The following is a 20892-nucleotide window of genomic DNA, read 5'->3' as shown; positions in this document are numbered from 1 at the left end:
GGAAAAAGAAAGTGGTAAGAGGAATTAAAACACAGGGCAAATATAAAAGGTAAGGACAATAGGAGGAGATGAAATCACATTGTGAAAAAAACATAGATCACCAGAATCAAACAAGATGGATATCATTCAAGTCAAAGATAAATCAGGTGACTTTAGAAGTGTCCATGGCGGATGAGGCAGATCCATGGCGGTGAAGAAAGTCTTGCAGGGCTTTCGGGTCCTCGAAGGTAGTCGTTCTCTCTTGATATGTAACTTTGAAAAGGCACGGGTGTAGCAGGCCATACCTAGCATTGAGCGCTCTCAATTGTGGACGCATATCCAGGAACTGTTTCCGGCGATCAGCTGTGACTTTGGCAACGACCTGAGACAAGTAGAGACGATGACCTTCCCAGATGATTTGCTTCTTGGCTTTGGCAGCAGAGAGGACTTGTAGAAGATCCGTGTACTGAAGGAACAACATTATGACACCGCGGGGTTTAGAGGAAACTCTAGGACCCAGACGGTGTGCACGTTGGATGTTTACCGAAGCCAGGGAAGGGGCATCCAAGATTTTTGGCAGAAAGGATTGGAAGAACGCAGTAGGGTTAGACCCCTCCGTTAGCTCCAGAAGGCCATAAAGGCGTAGGTTGTTCCTGCGATTTCTGTTTTCCAAATCCTCCGTCTGCCTCTTGAGTTGCAGGATTTCAGCTTCCATAGTCGGAATACGAGAAACAGAGCTCTGGAGAGAGTCAGTGGATTGTTCGAGAAGTGAGACTCGAGAGTCCAGGGTCTCCCATTTGTCTTGCATGGATTGTAGCGATTGCGCAGTTGATTCCATGAAGGGTCTGAGAGCCCGAAGCTCCTCCAGAATAAGATACAGTGAAGAGGAAGAAGAGCTGTTGTCAGGAGATGGGGGATCTTTCTTAAGCCTTTTGGAAGAGGCCAGAGTGGTCCGAAGCTTGCTGCCGTTGTGAGATTTCGAAATTGCTCCCAAATGTGACTCAGGCTTAGACATTGCACCCTCATCCATATCCTGCGAGAACGAGTCAGAGTCCGAGTTGGCAGAACCTTTGATAGAAGTGGCTAATTTCAAATTGCGAAGCTTCCCCATGTAGAAGTGACAGAAAATGGAAAGATGATATAGCAACAGTGACCTCCCACGGTCAGGAGCGGAGAGAAATTGACAAGTAATGTCACGAAATAAGCGGGGGAGGCGCCTGAAGAAGAAATCACTGGAGGAGAAAGTAATCGCGATGGAAAGCGCTCATAATGCAGTCATAGATATAGCACAGCCATGAGGGTGAAGAATACTCACAAGAAAAGTCAGAGAGAGACGCTACCGTCAGAAGACCATGGCCAAAGAATGCAAGATGTAGCGTGCGAGGGCCGGTGATGAAGTAGTAGGAGTCTCAACGTGAGAAGAATACTGGGCCAAACAAGGTAGACTTTAAAAAGGGCAAGATAAGCATATTATATGCACCATGGAGATCATTACATGAAGTGAGAGTGCTGAGGCATGAAGGTAAGGCGGGAGGATCGCTGTCCCAATCGGGAAATGGCGGCCGCAGGCTGAGAAGCAGGAAACGCAGTGTGAGGAGAGCCAAAAAGTGCGTAGAATGGCCAGCAGATAAGGAGCAAGAGGGCTCACCTCAAAGTATGGCGTTGTGCAGCAGGGCCGATACATCTGCAGTGTTGAAAGGGAAGCAGCGCACCTCGCCGAGTGAAAGTCACGGAGCTCCCCCTAAGATGACAAAATGGCGGACGGAGCCGCGAAATGCCGAGTCTTCAATGAGTGACCAGCGAGGCAGAGAAAGTTTCCGTAAATAAACGCACCATCAGGCTCCCGGCATCATGCGGCAATGCTGGAGGGGTTTGCAGACTGGAAGCAGCCCGTTGGTGCGAAGAAAAGGTGAAAGGCGTGTAGTCCGTCACAGGAGCTCCGCCGTTACACCGCCATCTTGGCTGGCGCTGAGACCACGCCCCCTAGAAGTACACTTTCATGCTGGTTGTGTTATCATGTGGCTTGCCCACAACACTGTTCCACTCGAGAAGTGCGGTGCCACATATAGGCGCTATACTTGTACACCGATATCAGTTACTTTGTAGGTGTCCGCACCCCCAGATGCAGAGCCCAACAGAAGATTAATCCTGACCAGTGTGGCAATTTCTTGAATTGGGACCTTTTAAAAGGAAAATAGTCTAGTTCATAGAATGGGTGGGTCAGTAAGGATGCTGCTGTTAGATACTGTATCCATCAGAAAGACGATTACAGAAGGTAAGTAACTTGTTCGTCAGATGGCTACTTTTAACCACAGATTCCACACCTTTTGAATAGATACCAAAGCAGTACATCCCTGTAGGTGGGTGTCTGAACTGGCTCAAACCAGAAAGCCCTGCAGGACCGAGAGGGCAAAATGCCCATCTCATGGCACATGGTTGTCCAGAAAATAGCGCTTTGTGAACTTGTGGAGCAAGACCCATGTAGCAGCATGCAAATTTCCCAAACATGCAATCTGTGTGCCAACACAGTGGTAGAAGCCTAGGCTCTAGTGGAGTGAGCTAGCAAGCCTTCTTGGATCTGCTCTTTGCCCAGTGTATAGCAGGCTTTATAGAGAACAATCCAGCAAGAAATGGTCATTTTCTGTACTGTCTATCCTCACTGCAACAAAGACAGATCAGCCACAAGATGTTACCTGATCAGTGTAGAAACTGAGCTCTTTTTTAGGATCCAACCTATTGAGTTTTTCCTCCTTTTTAGAAGGGTGAGCTGGGGCAAAGAATGCTGGTAGGGTGACGTTTTGCCCGACAAGAAAAGGAGTTACCGCCTAAGTGAAGAAAGGAGGCCTTGGCCCTAAACCTCAGCTTATCTTGAAAAAATGTTGTGTACATTGAGTTGACAGAGAGGGTGAATAGTTCACTCACATGCCTCACTGATGTTATGGCGATGAGGAAAGCAGCCTTGAGAGTTAAGAGCTGAAATGGACAGTTGTGCAGTGGTTCAAAGCGAGTACACTTTAGGGAGGTAAGAACTACATTCTTGACCACCCACTGTGGCATGATAAAGGTGGGGGTAGAAACAAAATTTACAGTTTTCTTTTAATTAAAAAAAAACACATCACAGCACACGAAGAGAGCTGGTCTGGCAACTGCAAAAAAAAAAAGCTAAAAGAGCCGACAAATCACCTTTAACTTAGCCCATAGCAAGTCCTTGCTGAGTTACAGTCAACACAAACCGCAACACTTAGGATAGTTTGGCTTAAAGTAGGTCTATCTAGTGAGTACTCCAAACCACAAACTTGTCCCAATGGCTGGCATATACTGATTTTGTGGAGGGCCACAATGCCACAATGACAACAACTACTTTATGAGGAAGGTCGAATGAAGCCAACTGGCACCGCTTAATCTCCAAGCTTGGAGATGAAGATTACGTAGCCCCAGGCACAGGATCTTGTCCTGCTATTGCAAAAAAACAAGATCCCAACCTAGCGCAGCCTGATCGGAGGACAGACACTCATGCCCAGAAGTTCTAAGGCACATACACAAAGATGCCCAGACTAAACACTGAACAGGAGAACTGAGCTCCACTCTAGGTGAAGTGTGTCTCCGAGAAAGAGCAATTTTAGGAACTCTTACACAAAAATGTTGATATAATAATAATAATAATAATAATAATAAAGGGGTTTATAAAGCGCCTGGTGACGCCTCCCGGCGTATCCCCGCGCTGTGGAGAAGGGTCAGAGTGCAGTAGGAGGGAGAGGGCCTAAAGGGCAAATAGGTAAGTTTTTAGCAGTTTTCTGAATGTGGTTTCATTATTCGCTACCCTAATATTGGTGGGAAGGGAGTTCCATTTGTTGGCTGCTGGATTTTTTTTATACGGGGGATCTTGAGAAGGCCCGTTCCCATCGAGCGAAGGGCTCTGTTAGGCTCGTAAGGAACGGCTAGGTCAGACAAGTAGGACGGTGCAGTATGAGAGATGATTCTATAGCACATGAGGAGTGCTTTAAAAAGAATTCTCTTCCTAATAGGCAACCAGTGTAGGGTTGCCAGGGTGGGTTTAGAAGCAACTCTTCTAGGTAGTCTCAGCACTAGCCGTGCTGCTGAGTTTTGTAGCACCTGCAGTCTCCTGACGTTCTTTTCCGAAGTTCAAAGAAGAAGCACGTTGCCATAGTCCATACGAGAGGTCACTAGGGCCTGAGTCATGGTACGCCTGGCCTCCAAGGGAAGGAGGTCCAGGGTACGGTTGAGAGTTTTCATAACCCCAAAGCACTTGCCTACAATTTTATTTACATGACTGTCAAATGAAAGTTTCGTATGCACCCAGACACCTAGGTTCTTTGCTTCCCTGCCAGGAGTGGGTAGAGACCCTAGACAGGGTGGCCACCAGTCTTTGGTCCAGCTAGTGTCCTTACCTCCTATTATTAACACCTCCGTTTTAGAGCCGTTAAGTTTGAGGCAGTGTTGGGTTATCCAATCTGCAAGATCGCTCATACAGGTTTTGAAATTTTCAGCAGTCAAGGAGGGATCTTGGGACAGGGAGATCAGCAGTTGGGTATCGTCGGCGTAAGAGACAAGCTCTACGCCGTACGATTGGACCACCCCTGCCAGCGGGGCCATATAGAGGTTGAACAGGGTGGGACTCAGGGCAGAGCCCAGAGGTACCCCCTGTTCTAAAGCTATGCTGTCCGAGAGAAAATTGCCTCTCTGAACCTGAAAGCACTGGTTGGTTAGAAAAGCTTTCAGCCAACCCAATGCCTTCCTGGTGACCCCAGCTTTGTTTAGACACTGTAGCAAGATGGAGTGTGCTACAGTGTCAAACGCGGCACTGAGGTCCAGCATAATGAGTGCCATGGTCTTACCCTCATCTGCTCCTTCCCGTAAAGTTTCGGTCGCTCTCAAGAGCGCTGTCTCTGTAGAGTAGCCCGACCTAAAACCAGACTGAGAGCTATGTAGAGCATTTTGAGATTCGAGATGAGCCATGAGTTGAGTGTTGGCTATTTTCTCTGCAACTTTAGCTAGGTAGGGTAGCAGAGATATAGGTCGTAAATAACCCTGGGCGTAGTGGGCGTAGTGGGGCTTCGCGGAGCTACGTGAAGTGGGCGAGAAACTACGCCCACCTCCGCACTCCGCGTAGCCCCACTACGCACCGCAGGCCTCCCTCCCGCCCTCCTTAAATACTTGAAATTAAAAGTGTAAAAGAATTAAAAGGCGCTTACCTTGCCCGCCGCTACCCGCCGCTGACCGCCGCGTCCCCGGGGCTCGCTATCTTCATTGCTGCCGTCTTGTGTACTAATGCGCATGCGCGGGCGGCCGCGCATGCGCATTTTTTCGTGAGAAATGCGCATGCGCGGCCGCCCGCGCATGCGCATTAGTACACAAGACAGCAGAATGAAGATAGCGAGCCCCGGGGACGCGGCGGTCAGCGGCGGGCAAGGTAAGTGCCTTTTAATTCTTTTACACTTTTAATTTCAAGTATTTAGGGAGGGCGGGAGGGGGGCGGGAGGGAGGCGGCTGGCGGCCAGCTGCGCTCCGTCTGCGGAGCGTGCGTAGTGCCGGATTCTACGCCTGCTACGCAAAATGCGTAGAAGCCGGCACTACGCACACTCCGTGCACGGAGCGTAGCCGCCCGCCCACCCTTAGTCGTAAATTCTCTAGGGTGTCCTGGCTCACATTGGTTTTTTTTTTATAGGAAGTACGATTGCTTTCTTCCAGTCTTCAGGCAGACAGGCTGTAGAAAAGGAAACTTGGAGCACGTGTCTAAGGTACGGCTCCAAGACAGCTAGACTAGCTACTAATACTTTGGGAGGAGCAGGATCCCGAGGGGAGCCTGATTTAATGCTTTGGCAGATTTTCACGAAGATTTCCGGGGGAGGGACAGTAAACTTACGTAGGCATGATTCTGTGGGAGCGGCATCTTCCCTCTCAACAAAGTCGTGGCCTGTTTTTATGTTGCCAGAGAAGTTGGCATAGATGTCAGTGATCTAGCCTGCAAAATACTTAGCGATTTTGTTGCAAGTAGCCACCGAATCATTATGGGAAGTATTGTTCGAGGTAATTACAGAGATTTTTTTGAAGATCTTAAAGAGCCCTTTCGAGGAACTCTCTGCTTCCATGATGCGATTGTTATAGTGGGATGCTTTGGAGACTCGAATCTTTTTGTTATAATCTTTTTGTGCTTTTTTGTAAAGGGTTTTGATTTTTGGGCAAAAATTGGTACGCAATGTCCGCTCAAATTTTTTACATGCAGATTTGGCTAAACGTAGTTCCTGGGTAAACCACGGATTAGTTTTCCTGACCCTCTTAGTGTTGGCTAGCGTGCAAATCGGGGCAGTGCTATCTAAAGCGGTTATGATGCATTTTTGTAGCTGAGTATAGGCTGTCTCACAGTCAGACCCTCCTGGAGGTCCAGCATTATCAAGTAACTTTATGAAGGTGTCAAGGGAGAAATTTTTCCATTTTCTACATTGATAGCGTTGAGCACTATCAGTGTTGAGTTCGGTATCAGCAATCTGTATTTGCATCAGAATTACGAAATGATCAGACCAGTGTACCGGTAGTGGAGACAGAGGGTGCACTCCAGTCCAGTTCCCAAATATGGGGTCCAGCAAATGTCCTAGTTGGTGAGATGGGTCCTGGTTCTTAAGATCTAGCTGTAAGGAGAGCAATTCAGACTTTATGTCCGAGGCCTCATTATCAAGGGGATCATCAAAGTGGACATTCATGTCTCCCAGCACTAGCAATCTGGTTTTTCTTAGTGCTAAATGAGTTGCAACCTCCATAAGGCTAGATGTAAAATCGTGAAGCCTTCCTGGGGGTCGATATACAAGGACACCCGAGAGGGAGTATTTCGGCCCTATTAAGATGGTAAAGGAACCGGCTTCACTATGGTCTATCGAGAGAGGAGATAGGGAGCATTCTAAGGGTGCTTTGGTTGCAATAGCAATTTCCCCACCTCTGCCATCCTTCCTATCGAGTCTGGAGAGGGAATAACCGGGTGGCATGGCCTCTATTATATCAGGGTCAGAATGTTCACCTAACCAGGTCTCGGTAAGAAACAAGATGTTGAGATCCTCATCCTCAAGTAGATGATAAATTTGAGTGCAATGTTTCCTAAGGGATCTGCAATTCAGCAGTGCCGCTTTTAGCAGCCCTTTCGTGTTAGATGTAGTAAGGGTTTTTTCAGGAGTAAATGGACATATGGTGCATCTATGTAGCGATATAGCCTCCATAGAGTGTTTACATGGAAGAGTAGTGATCAGACATAGATCCAACAATTCTTGTCTATCATACCGTATATCATGGGGCTTAGAAGTGCCAGAGTTAGTGGCCCGCGCCCCGTCCGGCCGCGGACGGGCGCAGACGGGCTTGACTTTGGCTCGACTTCGGCGCGCTTCCGGCATGCCCGCTGCACGCGTCCGCTGCGCGGTCGCTGACCAAAACACATTTATAGGGGAGGTAGGGGCCGCTAGAGCGCTGACCTGTCAGCCCTGAGCCCGGAAGTGCAAGGCTCCTCCTCACCCTCCGCTTCAAACGCCCATGAATGGACGCGGCGGATCGGGGCGGGAGTGGGCGGAATGCGTGGTCCCCCAAGCTCTGAAATCAGCCTGGAGGTGAGGTGCAATTACAAAATAACAAAATAGTGACACACAAAGAAACGTTTTTAAAAATTAGCCTTAACTCGCTAAATTAAAAACAATACGCTATTACAACAGCGCAAGCAGTGTGACCGCCTGGATTAAAAGCGCTAAGTAGATAGAGCCCGCCTCTGCCACCGGCAAGACTCTTCTCCATATTGTGCATTCTAAGCAGTGGTTGATATTGTGCATTCTATGCAGTGGTGGAGACATCAAACAAAGATTCTTCCCATTTGCAGAAGCGATCATATGGGGTTAACTGCCATTTAGGATGCACTAGGCATTGGTGGCCGAGTTTGTCCGCCCTGGCATTCAAATCTCCTGCCAGGTGGTGTGCACCAAGAAAATCCCCTGGAGATTAAACCACTTCCAGAAGGTCGACCAGCCATGCTTGCTGCAGTACAACATGGCAATGGTGTTGCTTATGAGAACTTGCAACAGCCTTTCTCTGAATGATGGAAGGATGGCTTTCAATACCAAGCGGATGGCTTGCAACTCCAGGAGGTTGATGAGTCAGGTTTCCACCAGATACTAGATGCCTCTGATTTCCACCAAAAGCCATATATCAGTAACCAGCATTTGCTCTGGGAAAGGTACAGCAAGGGGCCTGCCGCTGACCCAATTGAGGTCCAGCAGCCACCACTACAGATATTTTGTAGCCTACTCTGAAATCCAGACATATGCTGGCTGACAGATCTGACTGATAATGTGCCCAATAGAACTTTAGATCGCACTCCATATACCATCTGGCATGCTTTACCTAAAGGATGCCAGGAGCCTCAACAGCCGCAGTCACTCTGAATGAAATCCAGGACAGAGGCTGGAACATTGGGATCATAGCCCGAATCATTAAGTTACTTACTTTCAGTAACACCTTATCTGGTACAGAGTCTATCTAGCCACAGATTCCTTACCTAAGAATTATCCCCTTGTGTCAGATTGTATCTGGAACGTTTTGATTAGCAGTACCCCTGCACGCCATTAGGCAGCATCCTTTGGGCCACGAGGTTTCGTCGGACGCATTGTAAGTGACATGCGCAGTGCGTGTTTAGGTACCGCCCCAGTGGATGGACGTCTTTTTCTTTTTATGACTTTCCACGCCAGGAGGGCATGTGGAGGATGCGTGGGTCGGTAAGGAATTTGTGGCTAGAGTCTCTACCAGATAAGGCATTAGTGAAGGTAAGTAACTTATTCATCTGATAGAGTCTTTTAGCTGCAGATTCCTTACCTTACAATACCCAAGCAATACCTCACCAGAGATGGGTCTGCTGAACAAATTCACACTAGAAAGTCCTGCAGAACCGAATGGGCAAAGTGCCCATCTTGATTGACCAGACTGTCTAGGCAGTAGTGCTTGCTGAACGTTTGCAGAGAAGCCCATGTTGCTGCCTGGCAGATGTCCAAGACCTAACGCAGTGGTCGCAGCCTTAGGTCTGGTAGAATGAGCATACAAACCCCATAGGGGATGCCTCTTGGCCAGTGTGCAGCAGATTTTAATGCAAAGCACAATTCATCAGGAGATGGATGGTTTCTGCACAGCCTTCCCCATCTTAGCTCCAACATATCCTATAAAGAGTTGGTCATCCACCCTGAACTCTTTCATGTGGTCAAGGTGGAAGGACAACGCTCTTTTTGTCCATTCAATGGAGTTGCTCCTCGGCTTTAGAGGAATGCAGCAGAGCATAAAAGTTAGGCAGGGGAATGGACTGGCCTACATGAAAAGGAGTAACAACTTTCAGCAGAACTGAAGCTCTAGTGAGAAGAACCCGCATGGTTGTAAAGGTTAGGTATGGAGGCTTGGATAACCAAGTCTGGAGTTCACTGACCCTCTGGGCAGATGTTATTGCTACCAGAAAGACCATATTCATGGTAAGGAGCCAGAGGGAACAGTTGTGTAGGTGCTCAAAGGGAGCACACATCAGAAATGTAAGGATGGATTTGACGTCCTACAGAGGCATAATAAAGGGTGAAGGCAGAAACATATGTTAGAGACCTTTCAAAAACCTATTTACAATAAGGGACTTGAAGAGGGATGACTGATCTGGCAACCGCAGAAAGATAGCCCTTTAGCGTGCCCAAAGCAGAGCCCTGCTGGGCAAGGGAAAGGATAAACAGAAGGACCTGAAAAAGGGGAGCAGAAACAGAATCAGCTTGGTTTTCTCCACACCATGCCACAAACCTGCCCCAGTGGCAGACCCGGTTGCCAAGATAACATTGCAAACTTCGGGCGGAAGATCGAAAGCTGTCACCTGTAACTGCTCAATCTCCGACCCATAAAGGAGGAGCATTCACAGGTTCGGGTGGAGAACCTTTCACTGCTTTTGTGACAGATGATCCTCCCCAAGGGGCAACCTGATCAGAGGACCGATGGCATTACTCAACAACTAGAATACCAAATTCTACTAGCCCAGGCCAGAGCAACAAAGATGACTTGGGCACAGCTGGTCCTGATCTTCTTGAGAACTCTAAGCAGGAGTGGTATGGGTGGAAAAGTGCACAGGAGGTCTGAGCTCCACTGAAGATGAAGTGTCTCAGAGCGACAACCGCATTGTAAACTCCAACACACAGAACTGCTGACATTGCACGTTGTCAGCAGTGGTGAACAGATTTAACCAAGTCTCTCCCCACTGCTGAAAGATACCTTGCACCACCTCTGGATGAATACGCCATTTGTGATCCGCTAGGCATCTTTAGCTGAGTTTGTACACCCTGGCACTCAGAGCGCCAGCCAGGTTTTGAACCACCAGGGAAATGCCCTGACATTCCAGGTATGCCCAGAGGCGCAGGGCCTCTTGACAATGAGTTTGACACCACCCGCCCTTTTTGTTGCAGTAACGCATGGCAGTAGTGTTGTATGAACCCTTGCATTAGCCTTCCCATAATGGAGGGTAGAAAGGCTTTCAAGGCCAGCCAGATCGCCCCGAGCTCCCGCCGATTAATGTGAAGTTCAGATCCTGCTGGAGACAAGAGGCCTCGAATGACGAGGCTCCTTAGTCTAGTCAGAAGACTTAGACGGATTAGGTGAAGTCGAAAACCTCTTAGGTTTCTTACTCTTTTTCTTTTTGAGGGACTTACCCAAATGCGACGAAGATCAATGGCGCCGTAATCAATCCTGGCCATCCTCTCGACCGGGATCAAGACCTTTATGGTTTCGCACATCAAGCGGCAAGGAGCTTGCGCGATCTCTCCGTCAAAGCCTTGGGGTGTATGGTGTGGCAGGCAGTAGACACAGGTTTTCGTGTCATGGTTGCGTTGGAGGCACCAGAGGCAAACAAGATGCATGTCTGTCACCGGAAATCTGTTGTTGACAGGCGCTATAGGGCTTGAAGCCAGCTTTCCTTATGGACATTTTTGCCCCACTAGGAGACAATGTCTCAAAAAATCTTCAACAAAAAGATCGAGAAAAGGTCAGTCAAAAAGTGTCTGGGGCTAGCTCTCTCTGGATCTGCAATGACTGGCATGGAAAGAAAAGAACTGACATCAGTGCGCTGGGCTGGCGCCTATATAGGCATCACACGTCACTTCCGGCATGGATGACGCCACGCGGAGCTGAACAGTGCCACCTACAGTCAGGCAGGGGCACTGCTCACAAAAAATGTCTGGCTCCAATCTGACACCTGGGTATAATTATAAGTAAAGGAATCTGCGGCTAGAAGTCTATCAGATTTCCCAGACTCTACAGTCATGGGGAAGGCACAGAACTGCACCATGTCCAGAATAGCTCCAATGAAAGGGAGGTGTTACTTCAGCACACTGATAGTGAACCGTAAGGATTTTAAAAGGTTTGCCGTCAACTGGAGGCAGGGTGCGACTGTCTGGTGCAAGTCCACCTTCAGCCCTCGAGGTAAGGGGAGGACTAATCACCGAAGATGTGCTGCAACTAATGCCATCACTTTTGTGAACATACAACGGGCACTAGTGAGGCGGTGGAAAGAAAAGGGGGGTATAACTCCGCTGGACAATTTGAAGGACCCACTTGTCTGAAGTGATTGCTTGCCACCCTGGGGGAAAATACCAGATCCGACACGAAGTTGCTGCTAAAGCAGCTGTTGGCCCCTGCAGTCCACTTTATCTGTGGATGCCAGGAAAAGGCTGAAAGGTCAGCTGCACTGGCTACATGTGTGGGTGTTGGCGGTATTGGACACTCTTACCAAAGCTATGGAGGGAGCAAAACTGACGCATTGAAGTAGACAGGCCCAAGGAGGGCTATGTGGTCCTGCTGTCTTTAAAGTGCTTCAGGATCAAAACCACTTTCTCGCTGAAGAGGTGAGAGCCGTTGAACGGCATGTCCATTAGGGAAAATTGGACATCCCTGAAAAAACCTGCAGATTTCATCTAGGAATATCTCCAGAGTGTCCTGCTGGCCCTACCCTATAGCAAGTAGTACCAGAGTGACAAGAGTCTCAAAGGGCTTGAGTATATTGGCCCAATAGGCAGCTGGCATTCACAGAACTTAATGCCAGGCTAGTGGAGAACATTCGTTACTCCATTTGGTATGGTGGCAGGAAAGGTGTCTATGTTAACCCTGCTCATAGATGCTTACAACTAAGCTTTCTGGAGACAAATGATGCATCAGTAAAGCCAGGACACCTGTGGCAGCGCAGTAGCGCTTCGCTTCTGCCCATGTACTGGCAGTCCAGAAGGCGGCTTTTCACATGCTCTTAGAAGAGTGTGATAAAGGGAGGTAAAATCCCCTTTAGGGTGTGGTCACCTTGGTCACAATTCACCGACGCACCTCTTCACTGAGAGAACAAGGAAGAAAGATATGAGATGACAAAGAATCATATTGGAGTGGCACTTTTATTCGTTAAATCACAAGCATATCAATAAATGCACATCATTTCATATAACTAAGCTGAAACCATTAAGAAACCGTCAGGGATGAAACACAAGCAATAAATCACAGGATTATTTTTGTAATGCTCAGAAGTATAGCAAGCAGGCAGGATTAAAGATCTGTCAAAAGGCATATTTAAAATCAGTTGGAAGCTCAAAGATGAAAAACACATTTCATTTTGTAAAATTCTAGTACCAAGAGGCATAAACATTTTAAGAGGCCTTAACTGCAAGGAATTGGGTGTGGATGAGAAGTACCGAAAATAATCAAAGATAAAAAGGCAAAAAAGGTTATCTTGATTGGGAGGTACCACCTGAGAGAAGTAGGCTTTGAAGTCCCAAATCAGAAATACGGCAGGCCGGAGAACCCACGCATTTGTTGGACACAGCAGCAGAGATCTGGCTTCTACTTGTGGTGTTGGATCCTTTATACCTGAAAATGCAGAATCATCACACTATTCTGACGCACATTCTGATGCACTTTCTGGTGCAGGTGGTTTGACCGCATGTCCTAGGACACGGAAATGGTCTGGTGGCTAAACGGTTGGTTGGCCATGCTTGACTGCAAAACATAAACAATGAACAGCTTGTCACGTACATATCTCTAAAAATATATGTGAGAGCAGAACTTATGACAGGTGCTACTATCGCAAGATGCTGCGGCTTTTATTTGTGCAAGCTATCTTTCAAAATAATACTTTAGCAACTGTGATGTAGCAACTTGTACCAGCTGGGCCTGTGTATGTGTGTGTGGGTGTTGGTCTTGAAACTGTGGAAAATTACTGTACTCTGTGGTTGCCCAAGTTACCTCGCTATTTTCAGTGCAACAGAAATACATGTTTGAAATCATCAGGGCCTAGTGGAGTTTAATATGAAAAACTGATAACATAAGAGGGTGGCCTTTGGACTTTGGCTTAGGCTTATATGCAGAGGGTTCAAGGACTCTGTGGGCTTTCATTTACTGATAGTATATGGTGAAAAATGGTCACTTTAGCATATTTTCAGATTTTCTCTAGCAGGGCCCACATCAGACCTTCATTCTATCAAGGTCGATCGAAATGATATATACTGGGGATCAGATGGTAAAACGTGATCCTGCATCTCCCTTCTCTTGTTCATGTATGAACACACTTTTTACGGAATATCTTGGTGACTCTCCCGCTAGTGGGGTACTCCAGGGCATGTCGTTAACATAACACTTGAAGCTGCCTTGGCGTTGCTCTCTTTGTTTGGTATGTTCTCCATCTGGCCTAACAAGTATTTCGGCATACTCTGCACCTGATTCATTAAGCAGACATTCATATCGGACAGCTGCAGGGCTCTTATCAGGGTGTCCCTACCTGGTGGGAGTGGAGGAGCTGATGGTATGCCGTAGTGAGTGTCTGGTGCCGCTAGCTCACTCATTTCTAATTGCATCCCAGTCCCATCCCCATGAACTCGGTCCATGTCTTCGTACTTCGCTACCTGGTAAATCCCTGTGCTAGCGTAGTTCATCTCTACTGCCTTTGTGCCAAATCTCTTAATACAGTGGCTCCCTATCTGAAAGGCGCAACACAGAAGCAACATAATTCCAACTATGGGTATCACTAATTTCAGTATTGCTGTCAGCCATGAGGGCATCCAGCCAAAGTCGAACCAGTCCGGTGGAATAATGTCCGCAGGGGCACCTCCTTCCTTGGTCATCTCCTTTCCCAAGTTGGCCAATTCCTCAATGGCCCTTGCTATTGATCCGTTATCCTTGTCATTTCTTGGTATGAAAGTGCAGCAGGATTTTCCGATCCTATGGCACAAACCACCATCTTTGGCAGTCAGCATGTCGAGGAAGTAGCGATGCTCCAAAACCATCAGTCTTAGGGGGCGCAGTTCTTCCCTAATTGCATTCAGTCCGTCCCTGGTGCTGTTGATGGCCTTCATGACCTCATAGCGGGTCACTTCCAGCCAGCGGGCATTCGCATTAGTTTGGAAGATTGGAACTGACCCTTCGACAAAGAGCTGGGCCTCGTTGAAGAGGCGGAACTCTTGTGGAACATTACTAAGGGCCTCTGTTGCGAAGTACTCAGCTGTTCACCGGTGGAGGAATGTAACATCACCTGTCATTGGGTGTGACAGTATGTGGGAGGCATTTGATGCCGGCACAACCAGATGTACTTCATGCAGAGTCACCAAGGAGCACAGTCCGAGCCACTGAGGAGGTAGCTGGAGATAGAGCGTTCTCCGCAGGCCTAGTAGTAGTCCATCAAAGTGGAGGTGCCGAGCTGCATATCAAAATTGAAGATAGTTATGTTGCAATCTGTGTTACGCCCAACAGGTACAGAGTCATTACCTATGGAACAAAGAGAAGGGTTCTTTAGTTTAAATGCTTTTTTAGGTTTGGACATTCCTTCCCCACCCCAGGTATACCTGCCACTTTCCTGAGCCCATATCTGTTCACAGTCCTCATCAACCCTCCAGTCAATGTCTCCTTCATAATCTGTTTCTCCAGCTCAAGGGGGGCAAAAGGAAGCTGCTCTACATATTAGGCCATCAACACGGATCCATCTGCCCTTTGTGTAAATTTGTGCTAGTAACTTCAGCACAGTTCTATTGCGGCATGGACATGTGCGGTCGTCATGTGGTAGGGAATCATCGCAATTGGCTACGGGCACCGACACTGAGATATATTCTTGTTCCAGGATAATTGGTCCACGATGGTCCATATTATTTTTTTTATAAATATATTTTTATTGCAGATTCACAAACAGGCAGTAAAAATAATGCAACCTTCCCAACCTTGAGCATTATAAGGCACAGTTCGGTAACAAATTTGCACACAGCCATTCACCCCACATCCCGGAGGCCGGGCGGCGTTCGTGCCCAATCCGTCAAAATTATCAAGGAAACCACCTCATAGAGGCGTCCGGTCAGCAACACAATGTAGTATCTGCTTTTCTTTAACTCCTAACCCCCGTCCCAATACTATCACCCGAATAACAGTATTCCAGCAGTGGTAAGCAACATCAGTACTGATGCACCTTGCTCCGTCCACTCACACATCTAAGCTCCTCTGTACTAGATCACCCAACCCACATCCGTCAACCACTCAATATATTATCGAGAATTCGTTCCAAGGGCGTCCCTCCATTCACCCACACCGTAGTCTAGTTACTGCATACTTCCTTCCACTAACTGTAACAGGTCCCTGATAACCCTCCCCTCATCCCACCCCCCAACTGCTGCTGATGTGGGCCCAGTCCTATGTATTCAAGCAAATCTGTTCCACCTAAAGGATCTATAAGTTCTTGTCTATGTGTCTCACGGAACGTCCCGCAACAACCACCTCCTAGTCTTCATCGACTGTCAGGTAGTCCCTCAGTGCTTGTACTATCAACTCCCAAGCCCTCGCCATTTCTGGCACTTCTCATTTGCTGTACGAATGGCCCGCCGTAATCTGACCACCCCCTCACTCCCAGCCCATTTCTGCAATTCGTTCATCCATCTCCTGGCTGATGGGCCCTCCCTCGACTTCCAGTGCCAGGTGATCTCTCTCTGGGCTAAAATAAGTCCTAAGTCGATGAATTTACTTGTAATTTTCGTCTTGGCCGTATGAGGGAACCAGAGCAACAGACATGTTGCCATGTCGTACTCCACCTGTCGGTCAGTGACTGCATTGAGAAGCTCCCCCACCTCCGACCAATATGTCCCCATCCTCGGGCAGCTCCATAGTAGATAGTCCAACTCCACCCCCGGTGTCAAACATCTCGGGCACGCTGCATCCTGCAACTGAAAATACCTATGTATCCTCCCTGGGGTCAAATAGGCCCTATGTATCACAGAGAAATGCACTTGCTGGAAGCGGGCATTTCTGCACCCCTTCCATGTTCTTCTCAAGATATGGCCCCAGACCGTATCAGGTATGGGTTTGCCTAAACTCATTTCCCAAGTTTCTTTTAGAGCTGTGAGCGGCTCCAGTCCCTTGTGCAACATTCTGGTATGAAGGCAGGTAACCGCCTTAACCGTTCCCGCAGCCATTACTGCATACTGACAAGCCATGGTTGTGCCAGGCTCCGTCAACCCCGTCTTCCAATGCTTCTGGATCGCCACTGTTACCGCCGCATGTAAGAGGAAGCTCCCATCCGGGAGGCCAAATTGTTCTTGGAGTACACTGAAGGGCCCCAGCACCCCGTCAAGATACAGATCACCCACCATCTGAAGTTCCAAGTCCTCCCATTCCATTAGCGAGGACCAGTCCCCCCATGCGGCAGCGCCGTCAGCATCCCCAAAGGGATCTCCGGCGCGTACGGACGTGTCGTCCTTGCTCTCTTTAAGCTCCTATGCCAGCATAGGCGTATGGTCCTCTCCTCCATGGTTAGGCCCCTTAGCTCCAACTTCTGTTGCATGATTATATAGGATAGGATATGCCTCTGAATGCCTGTGCCTCTGACTTCATCCGAGCCCCTGAACTCTGTAGCAATGTTTTGTGTTAGTATCTGCAGCTGAGCTGCCAGATAATACAGCTCAAAGTCAGGGACCGCCATCCCTCCTTCAAGCTTGGGTCTCATCAACGTATTCAGTGCCACTCTGCGCCTACCATGGCCCCACAAGAAGTCAATCGTCAATGTTCTCAACTCTTTAAAAACCCGCTGGGGTTTCCATATTGGTAAAGTGCGGAAATAGTAGAGCAACCGGGGTAGAGCCACCATCTTTAACAGAGCCACCCGTCCTTGTACCGAGAGGGGGAGAGCCATGCACCCCCTCGGAGCCCTGATGCAGCATCCCACGTTCTCCTCCAGCATATCCGCAGGCTCGTGATATACCCGTACCCCCAAATAGGTGAAGCAAGATCCTTCCAAACGACATCTACTGTCAGGGGTGGACGATGCACATCCGGCCGTAACGGGAACACGCATGTCTTAGTCCAATTGACCTTAAGGCCCGACAGTATACCAAAGCCCGACAGCATTGCAACCGCACCCTCCAATGCCGGGCCAGTATCCTCCTGGTACAACAGCAAAACGTCCGCATACAGTGAGATAATATGCAACTGCTCGCCAATCCCGATCCCATTGTACGCCTCCCCAGAACGCGCCCGAGCCGCTAGGGGTTCTATTGCTAACGCAAACAACAGTGGGGAGAGCGAGCATCCCTGTCTCGTCCTCCTACGTACCAGGTAGTCAGATGATATCACAGATCCCAGTTTCACCCTGGCCGTCACAAAAGAGTAGAGAACCCTCATCCATCTCCCAAATTGTTCACCTAGGCCGAACTTCTCTAGTACCTTATCAAGGTACTCCCATTCTAAGCTGTCAAAAGCTTTCTCAATGTCTACCGACAGCACGGCTAGCTTCTGGTCTGGCTCCAGCTGGCACTCCAGCACTCGAACCAAGCAGCGGATATTGATTGAGGTATTCCTAGTGGAAATGAACCCGGCTTGGTCCGTATGGACCAGTGTGGTCATATGTGGCAACAGTCTAGTAGCCAAGATGCGACCTTAAAATGTTATAGTCCACTGTCAACAGACAGCCGTCTATAGGAGGTGACATCCGTAGCCTCTCTACCAGGTTTCAGCAGCGGTACCCCCATCGCCTCTCTCATCGAGGGAGGTAGGCACCCCAGCTTCAAAGCCTCAGAGTAGACTTCCAGCAACCTGGGTGCCAAGACATCGATATATTTCGCATAGAATTCGACCGGCAGGCCGTCAACCCCCGGCGTCTTGTTCCTAGCCATCTGCTTGACAGCCACTCTAATCTCTGATAGCGTTATAGCACCACCCAGTTCCTTCGCGCTGTCCGCGTCTAACACAGGGAGTCTAATGCCTGCCAAATAGTCCTCAATGTCAGAGGCCTCGGCGGTCAGTTGGCTCCTATACAAATTTGTGTAATAAGTCCGGAATCTCGACATGACTGCAGCCTGCGAATGGACCACCTCTCCAGTCACCTCCCGTATGCTCATGATCGGGTTCCCCCTAGGCTCCGGGTTCGCAAGTCTCGCCAGCAGCGTGCCCACCTTGTCCCCCTCTGCATGCACTTTAGTAATATACAGCTTGTAGTCATAGCCCCTCAGACATTCCGTCTCTGTCACGACCAGTTCCCTCGCTTCTTGCAACTGGGTCTACAGCTCTGGCCGCTCTGGTCTCTGTTGCTCTAGTTCCCTCAGTACCCTTTCTGCCTTCTCCACATCAGCCAGAACTGTTGCCCGTTCGCATGGAAACCTACCAATACACAGGCCCCTTATCACTACCTTCAGGGCATCCCATTCCACCGATCTGGTGGTGGCCGTACCCCCATTCTCTTCAAAGTAGCGCTTAATACCTTGGCGGACAGTGGCACCAAACACCTGGTCCTCCAACGTATCAGGCCGCAGCTTCCATGTGGGTACGGCTGACCTCACACGCTGCCACTGCACAGATATCAATAGAGGGTTATGATCTGATATAGTTCTGGTCAAGTATTCCGTATGTGTTATCCTGGCGGCTACCGGTCCACTACACAATCTAGAGTCTATTCGCACATGCAGAGCATGTATGGCCGAGAAAAAGGAATAGTCCCTGAAGTCCGGGTGTTGCTCTCTCCATACGTCAATGAGGACCCATCTCTCCTGCCAGTCCTGCCTATGCTTGGCTAGTCTACGCACTGGGGAGTCTGCCAGTGGTGGGTGTGACCTATCCAGTGATACATCTGTAATGGAGTTGAAGTCCCCTCCCAGTATTATAGGCCCTGCTAGAAAGTGAGCCAGCGAGCCGGTTAATCCATCAAAGAAGCGGGCCTGGTCCATATTAGGAGCATACACACTGCATAAAACCACATCACGGCCGTACAACCTCCCCTCCACCGCTACAAATCTACCTTCAGGGTCTACCAGATGGTTCGTGGCCTGAAAAGGGACTCCCGCTCTCACCTAAATCAACGCTCCTCTGGCAAATGCCGAATAGGTCGTGCCAAACACCTGGCCATGCCACCGCCTTTGCAGTGCGCCACATTCCTGCTTGGTGAGATGAGTTTCTTGCAGCAACGCTATTTGAATGCCACGCCTCACCAAATATGCATGCACTCTGCAACGCCTTGACATGGTTCGAAGTCCGCGGACGTTCCACGTAAGACATTTCAAATTAGGTAACGTCCCCATCGTAGTCATCTCTCAGGCACCCCAGCAGTGTCCCATGACTGCCCACATCAATACAGCATAGCCCCACATACAAAACTCCCCTGAAAACTCCCGCCACCCTCCCCCCCAGAACAGGACCTAATAACACAGTATCAGCCCCCATCCAAACTCCCAACACAGCACACATATTTCTATTCTGTAGTCATCACCACAGACCACCTTAAGGGCAATAGCAGGGTGGTTCAGGGCCAGCGGGGGTGGAACGCGCCCCCACCCCGAGCCCATGATCCCATATATTAGTTTGTCACAGTACCTGCCGATCTGTGGTCCACTGGGGTCAACAATACAATCACGGCCAAACATCAGTAGTCCACTGCCTGCATCGTCACTCATTAAAGATCCCATCTGCTGTTTGGGGGGTGACCGATGGACCTCCAGCGCTATCCACATCCGAGATGTCCGCTCCAGACTTTCCGCCTTCGTCTCCTGTGTCCGACCCCACCGACTGCCCTTCTCGGTGTGAGCCCGTTATCTCTGCTATCGCCACCAGTGCCCCTTTCCTGGCCGCTGCCATTTGGCCCTCCATCATCTTCTTGAGTTTGTTGCGCTTGCGGATGCGTTGCGATTTGCGCACCTGGACAGGTCTCTGCCGTTCGTGGTCCCCTCTATCTCTACGGTCCGTGCCAGCCCTGTACGATTCAAGCCAAGTCCATGTTTCTTCAGGAGTCTGAAAGAAGTGAGTCGTCCCATCCATAATCACCCGTAGCTTGGCCGGGAAGAGCAAAGAATATTGCATACCCTCATCCCTCAGTTCCTTTTTTACAGCCAAATACAAGGCCCTGCGTTTTTGAACCTCCTGAGTGTAGTCCGGAAAGATCGTGACCGCACTGTTGTCCACCTGAAAAGGACCCGCTGATCATGCTCTCTGTATCAACAGGTCTCTGTCTCTGAAATGTAGTACCTTAACCACCACCGGTCGAGGTGGGCGGCCCGGTTGAGGCGGTCGGGCCGGGACCCTATGTGCCCGTTCCAAAGAGAAAAAGGGGGATAGGCCCTCTGGCGCCACTACTGTTTTAAACCAGGTCTCCATGTAAGCGACTGCGTCATCCCCTTCAGAATTTTCGGGCAGGCCCACTACCCGTACGTTGTTCCTCCGATTACGACTTTTGGAATCTTCCACCCTTTATTCCAGTGTGACCAATCGGCCCAATATGTCATTCAGCTTGTGTTCCGCCGTCACCACCGCAGGCTTGAGTTCCTGAAGCAGTTGTTCATTTTCTTTCACTCTATCCGCTAGCTTTGAATGATCCGCCCTCAAAAGACCCAATCCTGCCACGACCTGCGCGATATCTTGATGTAGGGAGTC

The sequence above is a fragment of the Lissotriton vulgaris genome, chromosome 2_1, assembly GCF_964263255.1.
Source record: "Lissotriton vulgaris chromosome 2_1, aLisVul1.2, whole genome shotgun sequence".
NCBI lineage: Eukaryota > Metazoa > Chordata > Amphibia > Caudata > Salamandridae > Lissotriton > Lissotriton vulgaris.
The sequence above is the reverse complement of the archived record's forward strand: the minus strand, read 5'-3'. Positions refer to the sequence as shown.